The sequence below is a fragment of the Lathyrus oleraceus genome, chromosome 3 (assembly GCF_024323335.1).
Source record: "Lathyrus oleraceus cultivar Zhongwan6 chromosome 3, CAAS_Psat_ZW6_1.0, whole genome shotgun sequence".
In the NCBI taxonomy this organism is placed as follows: Eukaryota; Viridiplantae; Streptophyta; class Magnoliopsida; order Fabales; family Fabaceae; genus Lathyrus; species Lathyrus oleraceus.
In genome coordinates, this window is record NC_066581.1 from 129,965,535 (window position 1) to 129,987,857 (window position 22,323).

Sequence of the window (22,323 nt, forward strand, 5' to 3'; positions counted from 1 at the left end):
CTTGTCTTCCAAAACAACATAGTACTTCAGGGAACAACTATTCCACCCTGATCAATCTACAGGAGTAAGACACCCACCAGGAAATTGCACAATGTCACATCTCAACCAGCTCCACTTCAAGAGATCAGACTTTTACAAGTGACCTTCTTGAGCATACACACAGTTGACCCTACCCTTGTCAACTGAGCACATACAGATGTCTCCTCTTCCAGGTCAGGAGTAGGTTCCAAACAGAAGTATCCCTTTGTTTGATACCTAAAAACATCTGCTCTTCAACCAGTAGCTGCATACTTGTTGAACAACATGTTCTAACATCGCATAGAACATTAGTTCCACCTCCTTGGAACAAACCTTCCTTGAAGGTCTTCAAGGTCTTCATACACCCTACTCAAGTGAGTAAAAGAATCAGTGATTAAGTGATTCTTACCATCCTGAAGTGAGAACGTCATGATGAGTGGACTTGAGGCGACTCAAGTATCTTTGACATCTTCAGTAGATTATGATGAGATCTTGAATACAGCAGCCTTTCATCCACATGAGGGGAAACAACATCAGAGTTTGAGTTTTTCCAGGTATTATGCAGCGGAAATCATAATACAACTCAACCTATGAACACACACTTCACCAGATCAGCCTCCAAGACCATACCAAGTTTGAATGTGATTCAATACTTGCACAACTGTCCCACACACAGGCCAATTGCCACCCTCCAGAGACAGGTACACACCATTCCTGTCATGAACAGTCCATCCACCTACTTCAAGGGACCATTCAGGGAAATTACAGAACCTTTCACAGGTTCCAGCATCAGTACTAACATAACTCCTTGCAAGATACCAGAAAGTATCACCCATGGATCTCATCCAGAAGCAGAACAGGATGCCTGCTCTGATACCAATTGAAATTCTGGTGTAGTCAGAATTCAGATGTTCTACTCCAAGTCATGACATCTGATCTAACATTGTAACTAATACAGCAAGATAGTTATTAACCACTATACTAATATGCACACGTTCACAGATGTCACGACATCTCATTCTATGTCACCCTAGAATAGATGAACACCTGGTTCTGTGCATCAGGAAGAATGACTCAACATAGATCAGTCCTAGCACTCACTTCTGTTGTTTTCTTACACAATTATCAGCATGATGTCTTACTGTTGATTTTGGACATCATCTGTTACATTGTTCCTGTGTGTTTGTCTTTTACTTGTATTTCCTGAATTAAAGGTTGAACACTTTAATCTAATTTCCACTTATTAGATTGCTAACAACTAGGTTATTTGTTAGGTTCATTAATTGTAGGTTAGTAGTTGGTTTCCTGGATTTTAGCTCAGCTGTTGAATCCCTGAAGAATAGCCTGAGAAAAATACCTAAACAGAAAAACCAATCATCCTACACTTTAGCACATGCTGTTGAGAATGAATGTCACAACATTCAGTTCGACAGTCAGAACATATGTTGATTCTGTTATGTTCCTGGAACCATGTTGTGCTAAGTTTGCAGTACTGTAAAAGACCAACTAGTCTCTACTTCAGTATCAACCATCAGCATCAACTGTCCAAACATCCAGTTTAACAGTTTCACAATGATCCTTCGGCCAGGTCTGTTATCCTGGAAGAGAACAGACTTAAATAAATACTGAACAGAACCTAACATGCTTATTGTTCAGTATACACTGTCACTGATGAATGTTACAACATTCTGATTGACATTCAAACAGAAGGCTATATACCAGGTCTGTTATCATCTTGGTAAGCTGACTGAAATACCAGCTGAGTTATGACAGTAACAAAAACACATGCAGAAGGAAAACAAACACAGGAAATTGTTAACCCAGTTCAGTCCAACATGACCTACATCTGGGGGCTACCAAGCCAGGAAGAAGATCCACTATTAGCAGTATTAATTCAGAGTTAAACTCACCCGTTTACAACTCTTCACTTAATCCCTACCCAATGCAATCTATACCTAGGAACTCCTAGATAGAAACCTCCAGTTTCCATTCCTATCACTACAAATACAATGTAATGTTAACACACCTTGAACTTGCTTCACAGCTTCATTCAAGAACAAAATCACTCTTGCCTACAGGCTTTGAGTTACAAAAACTCTCAGCTTTTACCACTGAGAAACATATGGTAACCTTCCCACAAGTTGGGAGGTTTACCTCACACACACCCCTAAAAATTCATTCTAAGAGGCTTACAAAAACTAGGTTACAATTAGCTATTTATAACCTAATCACCCAACTGGATTTGGGCCTTCAGAAATCGCAGCAGACTTGTTCTTTGTTGTTACAACTTCAGCAGAAAAATTCTGCTACAAACAAGGTCTTCAATCCTAAAATCTCTCCATATATATCTCCTTACTTTGAGCCTATATATCTTCTGATTGAGTCTTCAAGACCTCCACATGGGAGTTAGGATATTCACCAAATATCCTTACTAATCCCAGAATAAATACTGAATTAATTAATTCAGTTTTCTACACATGTACGATGTCACAGGCATGATGTCGTGACATCGTACATGACATGTTGGTCCAGATGTTGAACTTCTTCAACCCAACATATTAAAACAACAGAGATGATTACATTATTTGTTTTACAAAATTAATGCCAATCCTAAGGAATTAACAGTGGCTCCAAGAGAAAAACATGTTTTGAGAGTAGTACATTATGATGTTTGTGGACCATATGAAGTACCTTCACTTGGAAGAAACAAGTATTTTGTGTCAATTGTGGATGAGTTCACAAGAATGACATGGGTAGCACTCATCAAGTTTAAGTATGAAGTGTTTGCTGAGTTTCAGAAGTTCAAGTTAAAGGTTGAAAAACAAAGTGGTCAGAAGCTGAAAATTCTTAAAATTGGTGGTGGAGGTGAGTACAAGTCTACAAAGTTCAAGAAATATTATGAGGAGAATGGAATTGAGCATGGGATTACTGCTTCATATGCTCCTCAGCATAATGGTCTTACTAAAAGAATAAAAAGGACTTTGCTTGATATGACAAGGAGTATGCTGAAGGTGAAGAAGCTCCATCATACTTTATGGGGAGAAGTTGTTGCCACTGCAACATATGTACTCAACAGGTGTCCAACAAAGAAGTTGAAGGAAATTCTTACTTTTGATAAGTGGATTGGAATTAAGAAAAGTGTGAGCCATCTGAAGGTGTTTGGTTCTGTTTGTTATAAACATGTCCCACATGTTAAGAGAATGAAGTTAGATGATAGAAGAAGAGTCATGTTGCTTGTAGGGTACCACGGTACATGTGCTTATAAGCTCTTTTGTCATGTCACAACAAAGTCTAATTCAGTAGAGATGTCATTGTGAAAGAATAAAAAGCGTGGGATTGGAACAAGTCTCAATCCAACTCTGGTGTAGGGTTAACACCTGAGTTAATTTCTGAAGATATTCGAAACTCTATAGGAGAATCTGCCTCTGAAGATGAGTCAGAGTTTACAGGTGACTCTGATGTTGAAGTAGAGTCTGAAGACGAGTCTGACTCTAAAGGTGAAGCTGATTGTGATCCAGATTCTGATAATGATCTAGACTCTGGTGGTAATCATGCCTCTGAAAATGGTCCAGCCTATGAAGGTAGTCCAAGATCTTATATTGTTCCATCATCTGAAGAAGATTTTGAACAAGTTCAGAGACCACAAAGAATATATTTAGATAGACTCTGAAGGGGAAATCATTAAGTGTGCCATATTGGTAGACTCTGAACTAGTTAGTACTGAACAAGCTCTCAAGAAGAAAGTGTGGATGAAAGTCATGAAAGAATAACTTGGCGTTATAAAAAGAAACAAGACTTGAGAGTTGATTGAGCTTCCAAAGAATAAGAAAGCCATCAGTGTGAGATGGGTTTACAAGTTGAAACTGAAGCCAAATGGATCAATTGGAAAGCATAAAACAAGGTTAGTATCTAAAGGATTTCTACAGAAGTCTGAATTTGTTTACTTTGAGGTGTTTGCACCTGTAGCAAGATACGAAACAATCAGATTGGTGATTGCTATAATTGCTAATAGAAATTGGCCTCTGATGCATTTAGATGTGAAATCTGCATTTCTGAATGGTCATTTACAAGAGAAATTTTATGTGTCACAACCTCCTGGATTTTTGAAAAATAATCGGGAAGGGATGGTGTACAAGAGGCCAATTTCTATAATTGCTAATAGAAATTGGCCTCTGATGCATTTAGATGTGAAATCTGCATTTCTGAATGGTCATTTACAAGAGAAATTTTATGTGTCACAACCTCCTGGATTTTTGAAAAATAATCGGGAAGGGATGGTGTACAAGTTGCATAAATCCTTGTATGGAATGAAACAAGCTCCCAGACCTTGGAATCTGAAAATTGATTCATTTTTCAAGCTTCAAGGATTCAGAAAATGTGAGATAGAGTATGGTGTTTATATTCATCATACATCTTATAGCAATATGATTCTGGTGTGTCTACATATTGATGACATATTGCTAACAGAGAATTGTTCAGATGAGATAGCTAAGTTCGAGAAGGTGTTGATGAATGAGTTTAAGACGATTGATCTAGGAAATATAGTATATTTTCTAGGAATTGAGATTTTATACTCTGATAAGGGTATAATTTTGCATCAGCTAAAGTATGGACTTGAGCTTCTCAAGAGATTTGAGCTAACAAATTGCAAGTCTACAATCACACATGCTAAAAAAATCATAAGTTGGATTCTGATGTTGAGGGTGATGATGTAGATGTTACATCTTTTAGACAGTTGTGGGCTCATTGAGATATCTCTACAATACCAGACCTGATATTTGTTATGCAGTTGGAACGGTGAGTAGGTTTATGAATAAATCAAAGTGGTCACATTACCAAATTGTTGTCAGGATACTTAGGTATATTAGGGGGACTCTAAGGTATGGAGTTTTGTTACCTTCTGGTGTTGAATATGATTCTGAGTTGATATGCTATTCAAACTCTGATTGGTGTAGAGACAGAGTTGACAAAAGAAGTACTTCTGGATATTTCTTCAAGTATTTGGGAGGTCCCATTTCTTGGTTCTCCAAGAAGCAACCAATGGTTACATTGTAAACCTAAGAAGTTGAGTATATTCCAGGTGCATTGTCAGCTTGTCAAGTTGTGTGGCTGATGAATTTATTGTAATATCTGAAGATCAAGGTGACCTATGAGGTTGATGATTAACAAAAAAATAATTATAAGTCTTGCCAAGAATCCAGTGTTGCATAGAAGGAGAAAGAAGATGGAGTGCTTGAAGTTGTTCATTGTAGCACTCAGAAGCAACTGACATATATGATAACTAAGGCTATCAAGACTAGACTCTTTATCCATTTGAGGGATGAAATCGGTGTTGTTGATTTTAATTAGCTGAATATGAATTAAGGGATGGTGTTAGTTGTAATTCAAATTCAGGCTCGTTTGCATTTAATTTGGTTTGCATTCGAATTTCATTTAGTAGGCTTTGATAGTATATAAACTGAACTCAGTTTCAGTTTGTAAGCAGACTCTGAATTGTAACCGTTTTCCAACTTTGTTATCAAAGTTAGTTAGAGTCTTTCTCTCTCTCTCTCTCTCTCTCTCTCTCTCTCTCTCTCTCTCTCTTTCTCTTTCTCTCTCTCTCTCTCTCTCTCTCTCTCTCTCTCTCTCTCTCTCTCTCTCTCTCTCTTCATCATCTTCATCTTCAACCTTGTGCACCAACAGTTTTGAAGGGTGAGACGAACATGTCATTTCTAACTAAATCGAAAAAGACGGAGATGATAATAAGACAAAAAAATGTCATTATCTTGTGACTTGGAGATAAATTATTTAGAGAAATTGCAAGAGAGAAGACTGCCACAAAGATGTAGACAAAGTTAGAGTTATACATGAGAAAGTTACCAACTTATAAGTTATTTTGAAAGAACAACTCTAATAACTTAGAATACTAGTAACTGACTTGTGCATCCGCACGGATTCGCATGTTGTCGCTCGTTAAAGGTCGTTGAATGTTTAAGTTTATTTTAATAGTGATTTATTTTAATTAAAAACGAAATTGACCATAAACATATAAGAGGAAATATGAAAAAAGATGGTAACTGAAATTATCATGAAAATTAAAACTGAAAGACAAAAATATTATTAAAGATGAAAAACATAAATCTCTAAAATATAATTAACTAAAGACTAATTTAATAAACATGACACTTGTTGTTTGTTGAGTTAACGTCAAATCGAAATTGAATTTTGTCTCCAGGTGTGAATAAATTAGATTTACAAAACTCATCCAATTTGTATGTCAATTTTGTTCTATACGAATCTTCAATGCTCAATAGAGTAAGTGTTATTTTTTTCGTTAACCATAGAGGAGAAGAAAGTGATAATCATAATCTCTTAGCATAGTTGCAAAATAAACCTACAATTTCTTTTATAATAAAACATAAAAAAAAAAATTAATTAAATAATACATAATATGATGAATTTTTTTAATTCAATACAATAAAAAATAAAGAAAGTTGTTGGAACTCAAATAATTTCGGTAATGAAATATTAATAGGTGTTAGCGTAATATCAAAAGAATAAAAGTTATGATGAAAAATATATCTACTATAAAACTGTGGTGATTCAACTTGAGAAGATACTGGATTAATGTCTTGTATTGCAAAATTGTTGTCACCATGATATCTTATTTGAAGAACAACTTGATCCAGTAAATTGTAGTATTTTACAATATCATTTCAACCACTTATTATAAGTTGATGATCCTGATATTTGTTATATATTATGTCATGATATACTCCTTGATTGTTCAATATTGTCCATCTTTTTTTGAGTTTATTATGATACAGATTAACAAACATGTGATCAATTTCAGCATATGACTAACAAAAAAAGAAGTTAAAATGTTGATATATTAAAACAAAAAAAGAAAAAAAATGTTGATATATTAAAACTTATCAATTATCTTGTAAAACACTTCCTAGGAAGAAATTTTAACAAAAAGTGTCTATAAGAGTTGAGTGAAGAAGAAGTCATATTGATTCCATGAATAATAAAAAGAGTTTAGTAGTTGATGTTGGTTTAAGATGCTTTGTTATTTGAACAGATGCATGGAAAATTTTCAAATGTGGTCTTTCAGTAGTGTGAATTTATATAAGTATTTGGAAAAGCAATTTAAAAAAAGAGTATTTTGGCATATAGTTACACTCATCTGTGTATAGTATATTCATAAGTGATAAGTTTTAAAATGAAAAGCAGTTGGAGGAGGATACACTGACATGTAAAGCATTTGGTACACTCATCAATGATACAAGACTATCTCCAACCGTGAACTTATTTTTGGGTTCCTTGTGGGACCTATTAAGTCACATCAGCTTGAAGCAACTCATTCAGTTTTTCACTCCAATGATGCAACTCTGAAGAACTCATATTGGGTCCCACAACTTTACTTTATATATTAATATATTATTCATATTAAATTTTATATTAATTAAAATAATAATTTTAATTATTTAAATTAAAATTGATATAAAATAAATAAAATTCAAATTAAATTTATAATCTAAAATGATAATTAAAATTAATCTCAAATACATGATATATAATTAAAAACAATAAAAATAAATAACATTTCATAATTAATCAAACTTAAATTTCATCATCTTCATGTCCAAAACGTTCCCAAATATACTCGACTAGATCTCCTTGAAGTTGACGATGGACTTGTTTTTCACGAATACTTGCTCTTCTTTGTAGTCTTGTTGCAAGATTCGGATGAGGACCGCTAAATGTTTCAGTTGTTGAGTTGTTGATATCCACATTATCATAAGAGTAATCAAAATTACCTCCATATGTATGTCGTTCGTCTTCCACAATCATGTTGTGCAATATGATGTAGGCATATATAGTATGCTTGATGGTGTCCATGTGCCAAGCACGCGTTGGGCCACGTATAACTGCAAATCGAGATTGAAGCACTCCAAATGCCCGCTCCACATCTTTTCTAGCCGATTCTTGATGTTGAGCAAATATTTTTTTCTTTTCTCCCTGTGGCATTGAAATGGTCTTGACAAATGTAGCCCACTCAGGATATATACCATCTGCTAAATAATATCCCATATTATATGGTGTCCCATTGATTATATATTGCACATTGGGAGCATGTCCTTCCAAAATATCGTTAAACACGTTGGATTGGTTTAGCACATTAATGTCATTGTTTGAACCTGCAATACCAAAGAAAGCATGTCAAATCCATAAGTCTTGCGATGCCACTGCTTCAAGCATGATTGTGGGCTTACCATGATCACCTCGACAAAACTGTCCCTTCCATGCAACAGGACAATTTTTCCATACCCAATGCATACAATCAATGGAACCCAACATACTTGGAAAGCCACGTGACTCTCCCATTTGTAAAAGATGTTCAACATCAGTGTTGTTAGGTTTTCTCAAATACTCAGCCTCAAATACAACATTCACGCCCTTAACAAATATTTGTAAGCACTCAATTGAAGTGCTTTCACCGATTCAAACATATTCGTCTACAAGGTCAGCAGGAGACCCATACGCCAGCATACGAATAGCAGCTGTACATTTCTGCAATGGTGAAAGGCCCATTTTACCAGTTGCATCGACCCTCATTTAGAAATATTCATCATAATTGCCAAGGGCATCTACAATTCAAAGAAATACATGCCTATGCATTATGAACCTTCTTCGGAATTGAACATCTGCATATACTGGGTTTTCCGAGAAGTAGTCATTGAATAATCGATTGTGCCCTTCTTCGCGACCTCGATCTATAGTTGTTCTTCTCTTTCGCCTAGAAGAACTCCCAGAATTCTGAAGTTGTTGTTCTTCATCACTGTCGTCCATAAATTCTTCTTCAACCAACGCCCAAAATTCTTGATCGTTATCATCTGAATTGTCTGAATCCATTGTAGTTAGTAAAGAATGAGAGAAAAATGAGAGATATGTGGTAAATATGAGAATGATAAAATAATGATATAAGTGGTAGTATATATAATGGTTTGAATAACGGCTAGTTTGAATAACGGCTAGTTTGGATAACGGCTAGTTTAATTTAAAGTGGTACTAATGACCATTTTACATAGGCGTTGATAAAATAAAGTGGTACTAATGATCATTTTACATTAGTACCACTTTATTTTATCAACACCTATGTAAAATGGTCATTAGTACCACTTTAAATTAAACTAGTCGTTATTCAAACCATTATATATACTACGACTTATGTCATTATTTTATCATTCTCATATTTACCACATATCTCTCATTTTTCTCTCATTCTTTACTAACTACAATGGATTCAGACAATTTAGATAATAACGATCAAGAATTTTGGGCGTTGGTTGAAGAAGAATTTATGGACGACAGTGATGAAGAACAACAGCTTCAGAATTCTGGGAGTCCTTCTAGGCGAAAGAGAAGAACAACTATAGATCGAGGTCGCGAAGAAGGGCACAATCGATTATTCAATGACTACTTCTCGGAAAACCCAGTATACACAGATGTTCAATTTCGAAGAAGGTTCAGAATGCATAGGCATGTATTTATTTGAATTGTAGATGCCCTTGGCAATTATGATGAATATTTCCAAATGAGGGTCGATGCAACTGGTAAAATGGGTCTTTCACCATTGCAGAAATGTACAGCTGCTATTCGTATGCTGGCGTATGGGTCTCCTGCTGACCTTGTAGACGAATATGTTCGGATCGGTGAAAGCACTTCAATTGAGTGCTTACAAAGATTTGTTAAGGGCGTGAATGTTGTATTTGGGGTTGAGTATTTGAGAAAACCTAACAACACTGATGTTGAACATCTTTTACAAATGGGAGAGTCATGTGGCTTTCCAGGTATGTTGGGTTCCATTGATTGTATGTATTGGGTATGGAAAAATTGTCCAGTTGCATGGAAGGGACAGTTTTGTCGAGGTGATCATGGTAAGCCCACAATCATGCTTGAAGCAGTGGCATCGCAAGACTTATGGATTTGGCATGCTTTCTTTGGTATTGCAGGTTCAAACAATGACATTAATGTGCTAAACTAATCCAACGTGTTTAACGATATTTTGGGAGGATATGCTCCTAATGTGCAATATACAATCAATGGGACACCATATAATATGGGATATTATTTAGCATATGGTATATATCCTGAGTGGGCTACATTTGTCAAGACCATTTCAATGCCACAGGGAGAAAAGAAAAAATTATTTTCTCAACATCAAGAATCGGCTAGAAAAGATGTGGAGCGGGCATTTGGAGTGCTTCAATCTCGATTTGCAGTTATACGTGGCCCAGCGCGTGCTTGGCACATGGACACCATCAAGCATACTATATATGTCTGCATCATATTGCGCAACATGATTGTGGAAGACGAACGACATACATATGGAGGTAATTTTGATTACTCTTATGATAATGTGGATATCAACAACTCAACAACTGAAACATTTAGCGGTCCTCATCTGAATCTTGCAACAAGACTACAAAGAAGAGCAAGTATTCGTAAAAAACAAATCCATCGTCAACTTCAAGGAGATCTAGTCGAGTATATTTGGGAACGTTTTGGACATGAAGATGATGAAATTTAAGTTTGATTAATTATGAAATGTTATTTATTTTTATTGTTTTTAATTATATATCATGTATTTGAGATTAATTTTAATTATCATTTTAGATTATAAGTTTAATTTGAATTTTATTTATTTTATATCAATTTTAAATTAAATAATTAAAATTATTATTTTAATTAATATAAAATTTAATATGAATAATATATTAATATATAAAGTAAAGTTGTGGGACCCAATATGAGTTCTTCAGAGTTGCATCATTGGAGTGAAAAACTGAATGAGTTGCTTCAAGCTGACGTGGCTTAATAGGTCCCACAAGGAACCCAAAAATGGGTTCATGGTTGGAGATGCTCTAAATATTTTTAAAGATAGCTATAGTCACACGTGTAAACCATTAGGTATTGTACATTATATTAATAAGTGAAAATCAACTTAAATGTTAAAATGATGTATTAGTGCTTTTCCAAAATAATTGATAAGTATTGGTAAATGATGTCATAAATGCTCTAAATCCTTGATATTCAGTCATCTAGAGTCACGAAATTGGCCTTTGGAAGAGAAAAGGTCAAAGTTTTAGAGTAACAAAAAAACAAATATTGGATAACGTATATATAAATGCTTCCATCAAATCACATTGACTTACGAAATATATGGGTGGTAAATATTTTCATTGTAAGTGAATAAAATATTTTGTTGCAGCCACTTGTCCTTTAAGCTACAATGTGATTCCACATGAAGGAATACAGATTATTATGAAATGGTTTCATTTTTGGGATGTTTAGTAAACCAGGTCGTTAAAATGAATGGCACATTTGGTTTTATTATATAATGAATTTGGTATTTACCACTTCATTATATTTAAGATCCGGAAAGATAAAGAGTCATATATCAGTCTCTTCTTCTACGAGGTACTATGTTTTTTATTTTATTCACATAATTTTGTCTTTAAGTTGCTAATATGTGGTCCTCACTTATTTTATTAAGTAATTCACTTTTGTTTTGTTTAACTAAAATTCATGTATACTTCTGTTTTTGACATGCATGCATACTCTTTGTGTTTGTTATTTATGTGTATTATTTTTTTATATTCAGTTCATCAGATGTGGACATTGAAGAGGTCATGCAGATGATTGATTTTCTGCATCGCCAAATTGAAAGACCTCAAGCACTCATTGAACCCCTTGGTCACAACAACAACCCACATCCAGAGCAAGTAAAACCATAACAACCTCAAATGCATATTGAGCCCTAGCAACCAGATGGTGAACAACCCCATCAACCACATGGTGAAGAACCCCGACAACCACATGGTGACAACAACGACCAACTTCCATCACAAGGTGTGATTCATAATAGTGAAGAATACACATGGACATTCAAAGTTACACCCTCAATCAAAAATGGAAAAAAATGTGCGGGTAAGGAATGATGAAAAAAGTAAATTAATTAAGTCAAAATAATGTGTTATTTTTTTAAGTCATTATATTTTTTGTGGCATTTCCCGCGAGAAATTTCTCGTCAAGTTCTTTATATGAATCAAGATGAAATCATGATGGTTGATGAGGGAACATGCAAAATGTCTGAATATGTTGTTCACATGTCTAAAAGAAGCTACTATGAAAAGTATATTATTGGTCAAGGATTGTATGAGTTTGCAAAGGAAAAAGGCTGAGGACTAGTGATGAGTTGAATTTTACTCTTTGTCGTCCTCCTGAGATTTTACATGTTAGTTTGCATAATTGTTGATGTTTGATATATATTTTAAAAGGAAGTAGAATTTGAAGTTTACTATGAAGGTTAATGGATGGTTTGAATGTGTTTGATGATGAAGTTAATATTGATGCTTTGATGATGAAGTTATTATGAATGTTTTTTTTTAAGTTGTTTCACTTGTTGTGTTCTTATGTTGTGTATTTTGTTGTTACGTTGTGTTGTGTCTTTTATGTAAGTACTTTTGAAAAACTCCATCTTTGAGGTTTTTAGTTATAATGTTAAGTATCATTTTAACCCACTCTTTGGTGTAATGTTCATTTTTTGCTATGAATATGTGAATGAACATATTTTCGTTTTGATATATGATTATATAGAGATGTAACCCCAACTAAAAGAGAATCATATACTGAATAGAGATGTAGTGACATGTTTTTGACCAAAATGTTAATACTTTTATGGTCTTAACAAAAATGCCTTTAATAACGTCTTAAACGATGAATGAATAACATGTAGAACTTGGAAAAGTGTAAAAGATACTTTTAAAGAAATAAACTTAGTAGTTCATAATGAACTTCAAAAAAGGAAAAAAGATCTTCATCAAATGTTTATTCCATTTAATACTATTTGTAGTTGTCATTGTCTTATATGTAAAATGAAAGAAACGATTAGCATAATGAGTTAACAACATTGTAATAATATGGTTGAATATTAACTTACATGTAAATTTTGAAAGATCTCTTTAAATATAAGATTAGTTGTCGTTGTATTTTGTCGTGAATCAGAACTTTCAATCTTTGTTTATTCTTGACCCTTGAAACTGCAACATATAACTAGATGTGACTGAAGATGGAACAAGGAAAGTTGAGCCCAACAAATTCCAATGATTAACCTCGTGACTTGTTAATATTCATTGCATAAAAAACAATAATTGGAAACTGTCTTCTTGAAAGTTTAAATGGCCTAAGTGATTGTGAAGGTGAGGTTTTCATTTGAGGAATGTAAATGACATTTTCGTCATGCTTTCCATAAATTATTTTGCCTCTAATACATGATCAACAATTTTGGTGACTATTAACCCAGTATTGTTACACAATTCTTCTGATTGGTTCAAGTTTCTCATAAGTATGATTGGAGTTCCAACTTTCAATTTAATGATGTGATTTTGTAAGCCTGGTGTCATAAGTGAATTAAGAAATTCTAGTGTTATGACTTCATAGGTTGAGGGATCGTTTACATCAGATTTATGGACTGAGTTTGAACTCATATAAACTTTTTTGTCACCTGCATATATAATTTAATTGAAATTTATCATTTGAAATTGATAATGAATTATTTGTGTGTTTGATAAGGACAATAAAATACAAGTTGAAGTTTATATGAAATAAGTGTTTGGAGTAGTGATATACCAGGAATAATACCCAAGACATATTCATTGATTTCGTCAAATGTCTCAATAGTTTAAGCTAATTTTTCTCTTGCCTCAAGGAAACTGACATTCAAGGAATTTTAAAGTAGACCAGGACATGTAATTTGAATAATATCTACAATTAGTTGGTCTATTTTTGGAATCAACAGTTAAGGAAAAATCTCAATTTCGGCATTTCTGTCATTAGGTTCAAAAAGTTTACCCTCACCCAGTTTAAGAATCCATTTAGAAAATTGTTTAATTTATTTTGCATTCGTACCATTGGAACCATTATGAAGTCTAATATTATTTGTCAGGGTTAATACTTCATAGTGGTCCATATGTAAGATGAATTAAGGGGCGTGCGAACAAGGTCGGATCGGAAACCACGTGGGATGACAAGAAGTATTTGACAAAAATCTCCCAAAAAAATATTACCTGGCCTCCAAAAATAGATGTTAATTTGCTTGTTTTAGTTATGACATATATAAGGGTACAATCAAGGGTTTCAAAAGTGTATTTGTAAGCCATCGATGTTTCATCCCATATGATCAGTTTGGTTTGTCTCAATAATTTAGCATGTTCGCTCTCCCCATTAATATTGCAGGTTGAGTTGTCTAATGTAGGAACTAGGATTTTGAACTTGGAATGTATCGTTCTTCCTCCGGCTAATAGCAAAGAAGCAATTTCGCTGCTTGTGGAAGTTAATATTATATTCCCTTGGGATCGAAAACATGTTGCAAGGGTTTTCAATATAAAAGTTTTGCCTGTTCCTCTATAACCATTCAGAAAAAATAATCCTCATTTTTGCTTGTTGAGAGAATTTGTAATCTTATGGAAAATAACGCTCGGTTCATATGTTGATATTTTATACATACTTTATCAGGATTTCAGCAAACAATAGTGTAAATGGTGTAGTTATATTGTTACATGTCAAATAGTTGAAGAGAGTTATATATTCATCTTTTAGTTTGCATCTGTCGTAGTTCTTTTCATCATCAATGAGCCTGTTACCGAGTTATTAAAGAACATAACTTATAAGTTTGTTTCTTGAAACAAAATCACTAAGTGATCTTCTATTGTCATGTCTCTGAATGTTTCATGCTGAAAATTGTTAATGCATTTGATGATATCGTTTTTTAGGGCCTTTAACCACAGTAAGCATCATACGGAGATAATAAAGTTCTCAAGTACTTTGAGGAATCCATACTAATATTCCAATTGTAAAGCCTTTTTTCTTGGTTTCCATGTTCTTGTTATTTTGAAATAGACAAATTTTATGACAAATTGACCATAGGTAAGTACTCTTACTTAAGGATACTTTTTGTTAGCCTCAACTCATGAACTAAACATTGACTCCGTAACACTTAGCTTGATTAAAACATCATTAGTGCACTCATAATCTATTAAGTATATAGATTGTTGACCTAATAAATAGAAAAACATTCTTTCAACAGCTGGTTTTCTTCTACGAATGAAGAAAGAGAAAATTCACCAACACGTTTCACACGATGAAATATAGCAACAGTCGAGATATTGTTTAATCTTATCAACATCTTCAGCTGGAGTTGGATTGGAGTTTTTATCTCTTATAATTGATGAAGTTATTCGATCATAACCTTTATCGATATATTTGAAAAGGTATTTGATAGAAGTGATTTGGTTGCACCATTCCATGTTGATGTGGGCTTAATATTTAAATATAAGCTTTGGATTATTTGGGACGACATATATGTTATCCAATGATATCACAACTTTTACAATGACATTTCTTGATGATCTTCTTCTATAAAGGGAATATGTTTCATGATGAACTATTTTACCAATTTTGACCATATCTAGTTGTTTCTCACTGGTTCAATAGCACACTCAATCCAACAATCAAACCAGATCGGTGACCCCTCCGATTTTTAATTTGAATGGCTGGTTCGATATGATTTTTAAAATACTAGGTTGGGAAATCCTAATGCAGCAAATATGGTCATTCCATCAAAGTAAAGTGCATCCTGTCATACCAATTTTTTGTCGGGGGCATTAAATAAAACAAAAAGTTAGGTGTATTTTCGATTTCATTTTATTTCACTTTTCCATCATTTAAAAATTTCCAAAAGTAAATTGGGTTTATTAAAGAAAATGTGGTAGATTTAATTTTTTTTCTTTGTTTGTAAAATTCTAATAACATAAGACTCAAATAGTTACACTAAAGTCCAAGTGCAAAGATGGTATTAAATTAATTTAGGAAGCCCTAAAAGGAGGGTATAAATTGGGACCGATTGGGACTTGTAGAAAGAAAGGAATCATCCGCTAGTCCTAGTCTCTATCCTCACAGCCATAAATTGAAAAAGAGAAAAAAAAAAAAAAAAAAAAAGGAAAAGCTGAGAACACATTTTTCTTCTTTCTGCGTGAATCTTCCTTCTCAAATTTCACGTATGTCGGTGCTCCACTCACCCATAACCACCAACACACCTCCATACCCTCACTCTCCTCCATAATAACAACCCTTATCGTCTTCTTCCACCCTCACATATCATGTGCCACTCTCTTTCATCACCATTTCTAGACCATCTCTTCTCCATCACCATCAAACCTCAAAACCGACACCATTCTTTGTCGATTTCCTCCCTTAAACTATCACCATTCATCGCCTCATACCGCTCATCATCATAACTATCACCACTGTTCCGTTACGCTTCTCTTTCTCTCCCTCGCACCGGCCACTATTATACCACCACACAACCTCTTTTCCTTTTCACCGGTGACAACCGCCCTTAAATTCAAAAGCTTTTTCCTAATAAAACCGAATGAAAATGGAATGGGGGATGTACATCCTTCTGCTCCTCGAATAAACGTGTGGTTGACATACACTTCATTCCTCGAATATTCGTCTTCCGAATAAAACATTTTAATCAAACTTTGATGAAAAGGGAATGGGGGATGCACATCCTTCTGCTCCTCGAATAAACAAGTGGGAGGCGCACGCTTCACTGCTTCGGATATTCGTCTTCTGATGTGTGATTTCCGCAATTATACGGAATACGTCAGAGTAATATAAAAGATTATTGATCCCATAGAGACCAATGTCAATCTATCGATTACTATCGTTACGGTGTTTATCTAAGGCAAATCAAACAGGTGTATAAAGTGCATAGGAATTAAAAATAATGAAGATAAATTCAGAGAGAATGATACTGGAATGTGATTCACATCGATTAAACAGTACTTCTATTGTTTCTAAATATAATTACTTATGGGGCAATATTTTCTTCCTTGAAAAAGAGTTAATTAAAAAGGAACTATTGCGTTAGCGTAATCGAAACCAGATCTAACCTCAAATCTATACCAGTCGCTCACGCTGCACCGGTCGCGTATTGCGTTAAAGTGAAAAAAATCATTTTGTATATAATTACCTCTAAGACTCGGTTGAAAAGTGATTTTGATTGGAAACTTTTAACATTAAAGGGTTTCCGGCATATGCTCGGTCAACCGGATCCTAAACCTATAAACGCGTCCGAAAATAGTTTTAAAATCACTTTCTAATAATATTAAAACCTCCTAATTAATTTAACAAAGCGCTTTTGTTGTTTTTATTAATTAAAAACTAACCAAGTTTTATCTTAAATGTCGGACGACTTTCGATCTTACCCGACTTAATCTCAGATCTACTTCCGTAGTAACCGATCAAATTACGCACAGAAAACTTGTATTAAAATCAAAACAGCCCCTAAAGTATTCCTACATATACAACATGCGGAGTACCGTCAAAACGACGGTCCTCACATTCCAGCACTAAGGATTTAGCTGGACATGGTTACGTTAAACAGCATAGAATATAATTGATTCATGGAATAAGTCATTTAGAGAAATAAAGTTCTAAGTGTGCAAATGGTTTTAAAAGTGAACCACATAATGAATACGTTCAAAGTATGGTTTGAAAACGAAACTTTTGCGATGATAAAATAAATCTGACAAGTAATCGTGCGAGGAAATAAACAAATTAAAGGCAGTGCAAGGAAATAAACAAATTAAAAGCGAAGCGAGAAATAAATAATAATAATGTGAAATGTATTAAAAACTTGATCCAAATCGGAGACTTGTATCTGGTACAAACTTGAAATAAATCTTACTTGAAATTAAAATGACGGTAAGATTAACTTCTACTCTACGATGCTCCAAACATGATTACAACAATGGTGCAATAATCCTCCGGTGTGAAGAATTATTGCTTTAACTGTGTGATTCTATGGCCTATACTACAGCTAGACTTGGATGCCTACAACTAAAGACCTAAGTCCTATTTATAGTGTAACAATGCCTTGGAAGTTACATAGCATTTTCAAAATTCGTGTGGAGAAAAAATCTCTACTCATGGCCACTTCCTAACAACCGCCCTTGACTGGGTGTGAAATAGGAAGATGGCGCCCGCCATCTAGGCATGGCGTCCACCATGTGTACAAAGTGTGGAAGATGTGGTCTTGTGACCGTTGAAATGTGGGTAAATGCTTACACATCATGGCTACCCACATGGCCAACACCATGTGGAACGCCATGTGTGTATTTTCCACTGAAAATCTCTGATTCTTTCTCTTTTCGCATCCTTTTTCCGTGAAAGGCTTTATTTAGGCAATGTACCTGAAAACAAGACAAAAGACAAGCATAACACAAGAAAATAACAATAAAACTATAATAATCATGTGCAATTTGAGCCAAATATGCAGTGTCTTTCAGTGTTATCATCTTCCGCCAACAATTTTCAAAATTCCAAACTTGGATGAAAAGGGAATGGGCGATGCATATTCTCCTGGTCCTCGAATAAACGAGTGGTTGGCGTGCGCTTCATTTCTCGAGTATCCGTCATTTTCCTAAAAACAAACTCAACCAATCAAACTCATTTTTGCTTAAGTGCAATCAAAAATCGAACCTTTTCATAAGCGAACAATGTTATATCCATTCTACCGCGATACAAACAAATGATTCACCAATTTGGAGCCTAGCACCTGGGGCTGGGATGATATCCTTTCCAGACTCATGTTTTTGTGACTTGGTCAACTGTTTATCCTCTTCAATAGACGACGTGTCCTCTATTAAACTCATCAGATTTGAACAAGTTGAAAAACTACACACTCGACTATTGAAACAATCAATGCCACAAGAGTCCAAGCTTTTCAGTTCTAAACCATCACCTCTTTGGTTATTAATAATCATACAAGAACATCTCTTAATTGCAGCAGATATACAACATCTACCACTAGAAGGCATTTTAGAGGGTCGTGATTCAATACAAGCTCCTTCAGCAGCAACAACATTGGTAGACGTTGCTTTTAATGCACGGTTGATGCGTTTAGATGGATTTAAAGCAGATTCATCATCCATAGAGAAGCTAAACAATTGGTCTTTTTTAACTTCATAAGTCTGTGACCCATTTTCGGAACAATGAGTTAATAACTTAGGAGAAACACTAGCCAAATCCATATTTAATGTCGATGAGTCGCCATCAGCAAGGCAACCATTTTCATCGTTTGATGATATGATTATCCGCAATGGTGAAGTATGAACAATAATACTTTTCTCCTGTACTCGTACAACTCTATTGTGTTCTTCCCCGTGGATGATGAGTTAATCATTCTAACTCTAGCTCGCTTCGACAGGGGTAAGTGTTCATCTCCATATTGGTAAGAGCATCCCTCTTTCGGATTTTCAGGCATATTCTGCAAACTTTGATTGGCATTTTTAACACAAGCATTATTGGTTTTCCTTGTCCTGTTTGGTACAGTGAACACTTTCTTCCAACCAGATGGAGCTGGAAGTTCCAAAGAAACAGGCTTCTCAACTACAGCTACAACTTTAGTAGCAGACCCCTCTTTCTCCACTGAACTCGCCATTTTCACTTAGGTTTTTTTGGTTTGTTAGAGAAGTTGTGCTAGTTCTATTATGATTGGTTAGGTTAGTGTTAATTGGATATGTTGTGAATTTGTTATGGCATGGTTTGAAATTAATGCTTGGATGTTTTAGGTGTTGTAACTTTTAAATGGAGCTGAGTTTTTTGTCATGTTTATCAAATTGTAGGGTTTATGTTATGAACTTGAAATGATGTATGGTTATGACTCTTTGTTATGGAATGATGAAATTGAATTTGTAATTGTTTAAATGGGAATTAAATGTATAAGATTTAAAGATGACTTGTAAATGGTTGTAGGTAATTTGGAATTCCAAATGTATTTGAATGGTTTAAATGGGAATGGAATGGAATAAAAAATTGTAAGAAATGGAAAATTGCTTAGAAATGGCAAATGGTTCATGGTTAAAAGCAGTTAAATGAACATGATTTAAAAGGTGAAAGATGGATTTGGTTTAAAGTGGTTTAGAAAAATGAATCAAGATTAAAAATGGACTTTAGTTTGATGGTTGACTTTGGTCAACTAGTTTACCAAAAAATCAATCGTTGACCAAAAGTCAACTTAGGTAAAAATGAGTATTCTCCTATGGACAATTGAATGTGGACCACAATACCTCTGAACTAAATGACTTATGTCATGCTATGAATCAAACCAGATGAATATCAATCAAACAAAAAATCATGAACATGTGAAGCTTTGAATGAACCTTAATCAATGAATCATGATCATGAATCTTTCAAGCACATGAACCATACCTAATGGATCAGATGAATCAGATGAATCCTCAAACTTGAATGCACACACCATAAATGATAATGCCATAATCAGAAACTAGGCTTTTAGGGACTTGAATGATCATGATGATGCTTACACCTAACACGAATGAATTAGGATTTCCACTATGCTCCATGATGAATACCTACAAGATGAAAAGTTTCAATACAAGCATGGCCATTACAATGAACCCTAGCTTGAGGACTCAGTCACCCTTCCATGCTTTGTGTGATCAAGACCCTTGAATCCATGATTTTGAGTTTCTCAAAGCAAGTGGAATGTACTATCATGCCGTAGGTATGTAGATGAGATCATAAATCAAAGGTTAGGTAGAAATGAAAAGGGGGGACAAATTTTGGAGTATGACAATATGCTAATCATTAAGTTTGGGGTTGCTCTTGAAAGTTAGCAACATTTAAGATTGGGGTTAGGGGTGCTAGAGAAATTTGTCAAATAAAAAAATATAAGATGTCAAAAACATGACATTTTCAAACAAACAAAAAAGAGAAAGAAAATAATAGGGTCAGGAATAAGAAAACTCCTAAGTATCCAATATTAAAGAAAGAGTGATATGAAAGGAAGAAGATAACAGAAGGAAACGAGGTATCTAACTCCAAGGTGTAAGCCTATTATCCAAAATTATCCTACCCTGACATAAGTCACGTTAAAACTTTAAAAGTTCTCAAATGTGTGTGTTTAAATATGATCTGACTGATTTTGCAGATAAATTACAAATTCGTTTATTTTTATTTTTGTATGTTGATTAAGTGAACACCCTTGCAATTAAGTGCATAATGGTGAGTAGAGAGATAGGTTGAGTACTCATGCTAGAACAATCGATCTGAGTTGATTGGAGAAAAGTAGAGAATGGATATCTCGATCAGCAAAAGTAAGTGACATTCAATTGGTAAGGTTTATGATTTATTTCTGACAAAGTTTCAGTGTGCAGACAAGTTACTTGAGGACAAGCAACATAACAAGTTTGGGGTTGTGATGACATGCTGTAATTGCACGTCATTTAGTAAGAAAAATCGGACTAAAAATGAGCAAGTTAGAAGCAAAAGTGTGGAAAAGCATAGAAAAAGTTACAAAGGGTAAAGAAAAGGACTTGGAGTGACAATTGATGAAAAAAGGAACAAAAACACACTGAAGCCTCTAAAATCAACGCACCCACATTTTTACCATCATTATGCAATGTGCACGCGTTGCTCCTCAGTGCGGTCGTGCTAAGACGCTTTCCTGACACAATTTTGAGGGATTTAAAAAGAAAAAGGGGTTCGATTTTTGGACGATTTTGGAGCTTGTGTAGGCAATTGTAGCCACTTGAGAGCTTTTTCTTCAGTGATTCTTCATGATCTTTGAGTATAAACGTATGGTATTGATTAATTTCAACATAAGTAGCTAGATTTCTCTTAGCTTAGGAGTTATTTGATGATGAGCCTATTTGTATTTGATTGGGACATATGGCCAAATGACGTTAATGTAATTATCTTGACTCTATTATTATTCAGTTATAGATTGTGCTCATTGTCTATTGTTTGTTACGAAAATCAATTTGATTTTGATAAATAGTGACTTCTGACGTTAGGGATATTTATCTGGACTACTATAATTGTTGAATTCACTAATTGACTAAGGATAGGATAATTAGGAATTGTGACTTAGGGACTAACGTGTTTTGTTTCCTAGTATGACTATACAATTGCCCTGAGAGACCAGGGAATTGACGGTTAGACTAGTGAGCTACATGTCGAGGGATTGGGTGTAGTGGTAGAGTTAGTATGTCGTGTAACTTTGTAGTCATTTCATGTTTGTTAATGCGTGTTTCATCAATTAAGTAGAAATAGGGGATTCTGATAATAAGACATGATCGCCTTTATCATTATTGTTATTAAAACTTATCTATTGTGTTTTTGATAAAACAACCTAAACATCCACATCACTTAGTTTTGTAAAGAAAA

At 34.4% G+C, this 22,323-nt stretch overlaps 2 pseudogenes; one reads left to right on the plus strand and one right to left on the minus strand.

Annotated features, from left to right (window-relative positions):
- Window positions 1-7,623: 7,623 nt before the first annotated feature.
- On the minus strand, window positions 7,624-8,916 carry LOC127130029 (uncharacterized; annotated as a pseudogene).
- Window positions 8,917-9,301: 385 nt separating this feature from the next.
- Window positions 9,302-14,475, plus strand: LOC127130030 (uncharacterized; annotated as a pseudogene).
- The last annotated feature ends 7,848 nt before the right edge of the window (window positions 14,476-22,323 follow it).